The sequence below is a fragment of the Pinus tabuliformis genome, chromosome 5_2, assembly GCF_031772625.1.
Source record: "Pinus tabuliformis cultivar Carrire ecotype Pingquan chromosome 5_2, CPIR1, whole genome shotgun sequence".
NCBI classification, from domain to species: Eukaryota; Viridiplantae; Streptophyta; class Pinopsida; order Pinales; family Pinaceae; genus Pinus; species Pinus tabuliformis.
Genome location: NC_142306.1, coordinates 1,044,797,256 through 1,044,804,874, shown reverse-complemented (window position 1 = coordinate 1,044,804,874; position 7,619 = coordinate 1,044,797,256). Strand labels below are relative to the sequence as shown.

Below are 7,619 nucleotides of genomic sequence, written 5' to 3'. Positions count from 1 at the left end.
TTAATATATAATAAATATATAACTAAAACTTCAAAATTTCCATTTAATTAATGATCAACCCTCCCACTTCCCATAGATGCCCATAAGTGTTATGATAAGTAACTTCCCATAGATGCCCATTATGATAAGTAAAGTGAAGAGACTTCTGCTGATGATGATGATGATGATTATGGGTTGAATGTTAGAGGTGATAACAAGTTCTAAGGCCAAGAGAAATACAGAGTTTAATGAATTAATGAGTTGTTTTTAGTGTGAATTTTTAGAAATTTTTATGGTGGGTTTTTTTGGTTGGGTAATCCTGTGCATTCGAAGTGCCTTAGGTGTCTTGAGGGAGCTGAATCTATTTGTATAGTTAAAAAATTAGTTTAAATAACACAAATCAAAATTTCACCTCAAATTTTTCCACCAAATTCTAGTACCAAAAAATCCAAAATATCACACTAAAAACAACTCCAAATTTTAATACGGATAAAAAAACTCCAAAACTAAGAAACTAAGAAACATACCGTGATAAACGATATACAGTCTTTTCAAATTTTCCATGAGTACAACGTTTTAAGGATTAATTAGCATGTTTACTAGCTGAAGAGTACGAAGTGCACGACATTGCAAAGGTATTGTCCGATATGCTAATGGAGGATAAGACTTGAGGGCTAGTTAACCAATATAAATATTGTTTTCAACATTATTCAATGACCTACTTTGCCCTTCTTGTTTTCAACATTATTCACTGACCTACTTTGCCCTTCTTTCTGGCATACGAGGTCAGGCCCATAGGAGGACATCATTTTGAGCATAAACATAAGCTTCATATTTACTTTAACCGGCAAACCATATTCCATTTCAAAAAAAAAGCCATTCCTTCTTCCTGTCGGGCAACCTTGTTCTGCATTACTTACCAGAAAGTGTCCAACAATTTATTAACTCCAATTTCATATCTTCATAGGAAATAAAATAAAGACTAACCAGACAGGGTATTTCAATCACATTGACATTTGAAAACTTGCATGTCCAATAGCATGTATTTTACAAATATTAATGATCGCCATGAAACCGACATAATATTATTGTTCTATATATATATATATCATAGATTCCTGCATCATCCAGCCAGTGGCTTTTATACTTCCATAGATTCCTGCATCATCCAGCCAGTGGCTTTTATACTTCCATAGATTCCTGCATCATCCAGCCAGTGGTTTTTATACTTCCCTCGATGGATCAACGTTGTTTATTACCTTCCTCATCTCCATTTCCTCTGCGCCACCTTTGATATCCACAGGCAGCTCATGACCTTCCGTTGTTACTGTACCTGGATATACAATATGGCTGTCGTTGCTAAATGCCTCGTTGGTTTCTCTCTTGTAAACGTACAGCCGAGAGACAACTAGGAAGAACATAAAATTTACAAAGCTAAGAATAGCCCTGAATGCATAATAGTAATAAATACGAGATGCATTCAGATTGTTCAAGACCCAGCTGGTGTGGTCCTTTCTTCCACTGATCTTAGCTGTAGCTTTCAGAAAAAGAGTAGTTAAAAAACCCCCCATCCCTAATGTACTACAATATAATGCAGTTCCTATGCTCTGCATGCTCTCGGGCACCTGATCATAGAAGAATTCTAACTTTGCTGTCTCAAGAAAGGCTTCTGCTATGCCTCCCAACAAAAACTGAGGAAGTAAAATGAAAACAGTGAGTGGGGATACTGCTTTCCTGTCACGTTCAAAACCGTGAGCTTTCACAACACTGATCCGTTTCACATCGGTTATGGAAGCCACTGCCATGCATACCATGTGGACGAAGATGCCAATACCCATCCTCTGTAAGATCGTGATGCCTCGGGGGTTTCCCGTGAATCTTCGGAAAATCCTGACTAACACTTTGTCGTAGACTATAATGGACACCACCATTGACAAAGCGAAAAATGATGTGAGCGAGCCTGCAGGGATTTGAAAATGAGAACCCATATGTCTGTTTATTGTCGTTCCCTGCTTTACGAATAGTGTGGTTAAATGGGAACTCAAGGTGCTTGGTATGAACAAAAGGACCCAAATTGGAAGCATTTTGAGCATCAGCTTGGTTTCTTCTACTTGGGTTACAGGACACAGCTTCCATCGACTGGTTGAACCACCCTTGGTAGCTGCTTTGTCTAAGAATCTGTGAGGTAGAAAAAGGAAACCAAGCTGCTTTGTCTAAGAATCTGTGAGGTAGAAAAAGGAAATTCAGAATCAATAATAGTGCAGTGAAGTTAGGGGAAAATTAATTTGTATAAACCTGGATAGAAAAATATGTCATTTCTTTTGAGTGAATAGAGAAACGTAAGAATCTATATATATATATATAAATTAGTATCAATTACATTAGTAAAAGTCTTTTGAAAAACAATAAGTAAACACTAATAGTATAGATTTGATATTAATATTTATATTGATAAATATATAGTAATAATAATATTACAAAAATAGTTATTATAATAAAAATATTATTATTATTAATTATTGTAATTATTGTTAATCTATTGTTATAATTATTATTTTTTAAATAAATATTGTTTTTTTATAATTTATTTAGGTTAAATTTAAAGATTTATAATATAAAATGTGGTTTACTATGGTTGATTTTTATATGGTAATAATTTTTGTCACAATGTGATATTGGATCATGATTTACCACAATTGATAATGGTTGACCATAGTTAATTTTCATATTGAGATAATCTTTAGAATAACGTTACATTGGATCATCATTAACCATGATTATAAACTCAAGACTTTTATATTAAACTCAAAAATTAATATTATAAACCCTATAAATAATATTATAAATAATAATAATAATAATAATAATAATAATATCCATTTTAAGGTCACAGCCAAGCCACACACCAAGTTGGTGTATGAGACCCCATTGTTTGTGGGACAAGGGACCCACCTCCGCGCAGCGATTTGACTACTAAGTCTACGAAGGCATACATACTCTTAACCATTAGGCCCACTATACACCAAATATATGAATACTAAAACTAAATACATTTCATGAAAACAAAAATTAATTATGTTATAATAATAATAACTTATTAAACTAATTATATTATTATTATAAAAATAATACTATAGAAAAAACAACATGAGAAATGATGCTAACACTTCTAACATAAAAATGACTTTAAAACAATAAAGATGGTTGTGACTGTAATATTATCGAAGTTTCAAAAAAACAAAGGAGACCCAAAAAAAAAAAAAAATTAAAGATGATTGATTTCAATAATTTCAACCAGGGTTTGTCTACTAAAAAATAATCAAAATGAAAATTACATTTAGTCCTTGTTGAACTCACCTCAAAACCGGAGTATGAGAAATGGGCAATCTGCCTTTAGCAGCATACTCTTTGGGGTCAATCTCATCAAGTTTGGTGGGATCTGATGGCACATTAGCTTTCCATTTACGAACTGCTGCAATAATTACCTGAGCCATCCGATTGAATGGATTTCCATTCTGTACTTTGTGTCTGTAAAATGGAGTACGAGAGATATAATGAATCACGCCGTGGGAATCGCATAACCTACGGTGAAAACTATCCGCAAACCTAAGTTACCAAGTTCGGCCGTATCGGCCCAAAAAATTCGTCGGTACGATTCGATTAGCGTTTTAATACGGTACGGAGTTTTTAGTTTATGGATTCCATTTATGTGAACAATGCCCAAAGTTTGCGAGTTCTTATGATCTTCCAATCGGTCGTCTTGCCGTTATTAGCGAAGACGCTGAAAACTGCGGGTTCTTATGATCTTCCAATCGGTCGTCTTGCCATTATTAGCGGAGACGCTGAGAATAGGGCAGGGCCCTTCGAATCAATTCACAAGCATGCAATGTAAAATAGATCTAAATCGAAAAATAATAATTTTTGTATTCAATAATGTGATAGAAATTTTTAGTATTAAAAAGTTCAAAGAGAAGGGTAAGTTATATATTAAAAAAATTATAAAATTTCAAAATAGTTTTTCTTATTTTTATTTAAATGGTAATTATGAGTAAATTGGATAATAGTGGTTTATTAGGATTATTGGTATGGAATTAGAATTTAATTTAAAGGGTTCAGAGATTAATTTTTCCATATTTATTATTGAATAAATTGTGATTTGAAGAAAGAGATTGAGATATAAGTTTTCTGATCTGTGTTGATCATCTGAAACTTAATTTTAATATTCAATATCTAATTTTTATATAAATATCAGGTTTGAATTTTTGTTATTTATATTATTATATTTGACTTACAAGTTTTTCAAATTTACAATACTAATAAATTTTGTTTGATGCATTTTTTCTTTCATTATTAGATAATTTTAAATAGACATAAAAGATTAATATTAGAAATAAGTACCACATTATTCAAAGTATCAAGTGAGGAAAGATTCATTTTAGTTTTTTTTTTTTTTTGAAAAAAAATAAAAAATTGTTAGTCTTTATAAAATGTATATTGTCTAATTTTTCTCTTATCAAATTTTACATTGTCGAATTTTTTCCTAATCGAATCGAATTCGTATCCGTATTCGAATTCGAATTTGGTAACTATGCTGCAAACAGCTTTCCCAAAAACACAGTAAATATCCACCCATTGAAGAAAGAGGATTTCTGAAGCTTCTCTTTGGGATCAAATTCATCGAACTGATCTGCACCTATGGTGGAGATGTTGGGCTTTGTACCGCCAGTGCCCACGGCGAGAACGTACAAAGCAGAGTAGAAAATCCCAACCTGAAGGCTGGAAGCTTTCTTACATATGTCGGAGCTTGGTTGGCATTCTTGTGGTTTCAGAGATGGCAACGCAACCGCCAATGTTAAAATCACCATCCCCTGTCAAATATAACAACAGGTAACTACGTAAATGAACTTAGACGCTACCTGTTTTGCTTGAATATTTTTGAATCCATCACACTGAAGAATTTACTTTTTGAGCGAGGCTCATCATCAAGGTTAAAAGATGAGAAATTCCTCGCATCACACTGAAGAATTTACTTTTCGAGCCAGGCTCACCATCAAGATTAAAAGATGAGAATTTCCTCGCTATCGACTTATATGTTTATTTCTCGTCTTTCAATCTTGATGATGACCCATGCTGCCCAAAAAGTTGATTCTAAAATTTTAGTGTAATAGATTTATAAATATTTGATCAAAATAATTTATACTATATAAATTTTTGTTATTGGATTGTTTTTAGTGTGATTTTTAGATTTTCTCCGAAAAATTTGAGGTGAAATCTTGATTTGTGTTATTTAAACTGGTTTTTGACTGTATATATGGATTTAGCAGGTTGAAAAATTTGAAAAACTTTAAGAGCACTTAGATTATGCAAGGGTTATCTATCAAGCTTGTGATTTCAATAAATTCAAGCTTGTAGTTTCAATAAATTTCTGTGAAATTTTAGAAAAATTAGACCAGTAAAACCCACCTATAAAACTTTTAAAAAATCTCACCAAAAACAACTGGCTTATTATTAACTCAAATAAATAACTGTTAAACATTATTAAATAAAAAAATACAAATAAATGAAAATTATCTTTTAAATAAATAATTGTTTCATAAAGCGGTATTTTCTATATATATTCCATTAAACAGTAAAAAAATATTAATTTTAATGTAAAAATAAAATCGCATTTTGTGGATTTCAAATTCAATCTTTATGAAATATATATATATATATATATATTCTCTTCTCACCTTCCACCCATTTTGACAATCCAATTTGACTTCGTTTGGACTCTATAGTTTCTGAGCCGCCTCAAATGTACACCTTTTCTCCTCCACCCACTTGCTAGGTAAGCAACGTCCATTATCCATCGATTTTGAAACAACAAGATGTCCGTTATTGAATGTTCAGCATCAAAAATTAAAATATGGTAAAATTTTAAGGGGTTAATATTTGTAATTGGGTTAATTTTTTTATGTTTAAAAAAATATTTAATTTTCATTTTTTCTAAAAATTATTGGCCCATAATTTATATTATGGAATTGTTTTTATATAAAGATTACATAAAATTAAAATAATTTTTCATTCTTAAAATTTCTCCAACTAAAATAGTGTTGTAAAAAAACTTATATATTCCAAATATGATGACCAGATGAAAAGAAAATGTGTTTAGATAGTCAAAACTATGGATGGAATATGAGAGACAAGTTGCAGACCAGTATATAAACAAATGAAAACACTGTGAATGTCCAATAGCGTCCCCAGTGAGTGTCTGCAATATATGCGCCGATGACAGGGGTGATCCAAACTGTACCAGACCAGTTAGAGGTCACAGTTCCTTCATGCAGCTTAGTCGTTAGGTAAATCACTAAATTGAAGACAATCCCATAGTAAGCCATCCTTTCAAAGACCTCATACGCTGTCATGTTTAAACAGTGTTAATCCGTCAATATTTACAAATTAAGCCGCCAACAAGAAATTAAACACCAATTTCTGATTCCCAACCAGAAATGTGACTCGTCACAAATTGTGAACAAGAAATCAATCACAGAAGACTCATAGCACATTAAAATTGTATTCAGTAATAAGAAAAACGTATTGGCAATTATTGTTTGATGAGCAGAAAGCATGTAAGTGAAACAGACCACTGCATTGCATATAAATCTTACCAACTATGAAGGAACAAGCCTTCCATCTTCCAGTTTTGGACCTGAGAACGGGCCTGCCTTTGAGATCGACAGAGCCATCCATGGCAATTAATCCTTCAGACTCCATGATAGAGCTCTCTTGGAGTTCTTATCCAACTGCTATATGCAGCTTGCATTAATCAGCCTACGAGCTTTGATGAGTGATGGTCACCACAAACTTCATAGTGTTGGCTCCTGCTTATAAAGTTCCTCTCTTTCAATCTAGTGCTTACAGACATTCCGATATAGCTTGCAATAACATCAATAATTGTTGAAACTTCCTCCAATTATGCTTTCAAGTGATCGGATCAGATTCCTAGATTGCTTTGTTTTGACTAAAAAATTGTGGCCGAATTGTTGCCACGGTACGGATATCGTCTAGCCCGATTTGCTGAGAAGTCAGTATGATTTTAACTTTATTGTCATCACTTTCATTGTTATTAATTTTGATACTGAACCACGTACTTAAGTTTAGTTATTAAACATTTATTTTATTAGATAAAATAAAAGAGAGATAATCAAAACATTTTGGAAAACAATTTTATATAAATAATTTTAACCCATATAAATAAAATTAGTAAATACAATATAGATTTATAAAATTTAAGAAAAAAATGAGAAGTTTATTTGAAATTTATCATTTTATTATATAAAGTATTAGTAATAACAAAATTAAGAATAAATTCATTTAAATGACTCACAGCTTATGTTTCTTTTTAAGAATTTACAAGTTAGGGGTAGGGTATGTATGTATTAGTAGATTTTAGCAGTCAAATTCTTGTGTATAGATAGGTCCATTGACCCACATGATAAAATACCAGAATAGACACTATTTATCACACAAAAAAATGCCTAGAGCACTCTATTCTACAATGTAATTATACAAATACAAATATATGAAATGCTATCTCAAGGTAGGGAAACTATCTTGGAGACGATCACATATTTTAGACAATATCTCAACCATAGTCA

At 31.8% G+C, this 7,619-nt stretch overlaps 1 pseudogene across 1 annotated transcript; it reads right to left on the bottom strand.

Moving 5' to 3' along the window:
- Window positions 1-1,201: 1,201 nt before the first annotated feature.
- Window positions 1,202-6,757, bottom strand: LOC149162820 (protein NRT1/ PTR FAMILY 5.2-like; annotated as a pseudogene). Its single transcript, XR_016261594.1, has 5 exons — window positions 6,630-6,757; window positions 6,177-6,379; window positions 4,570-4,847; window positions 3,337-3,605; window positions 1,202-2,157 (listed from the first exon to the last, which is right to left on the bottom strand). The product of XR_016261594.1 is annotated as a protein NRT1/ PTR FAMILY 5.2-like (transcript).
- Between the last annotated feature and the right edge of the window lie 862 nt (window positions 6,758-7,619).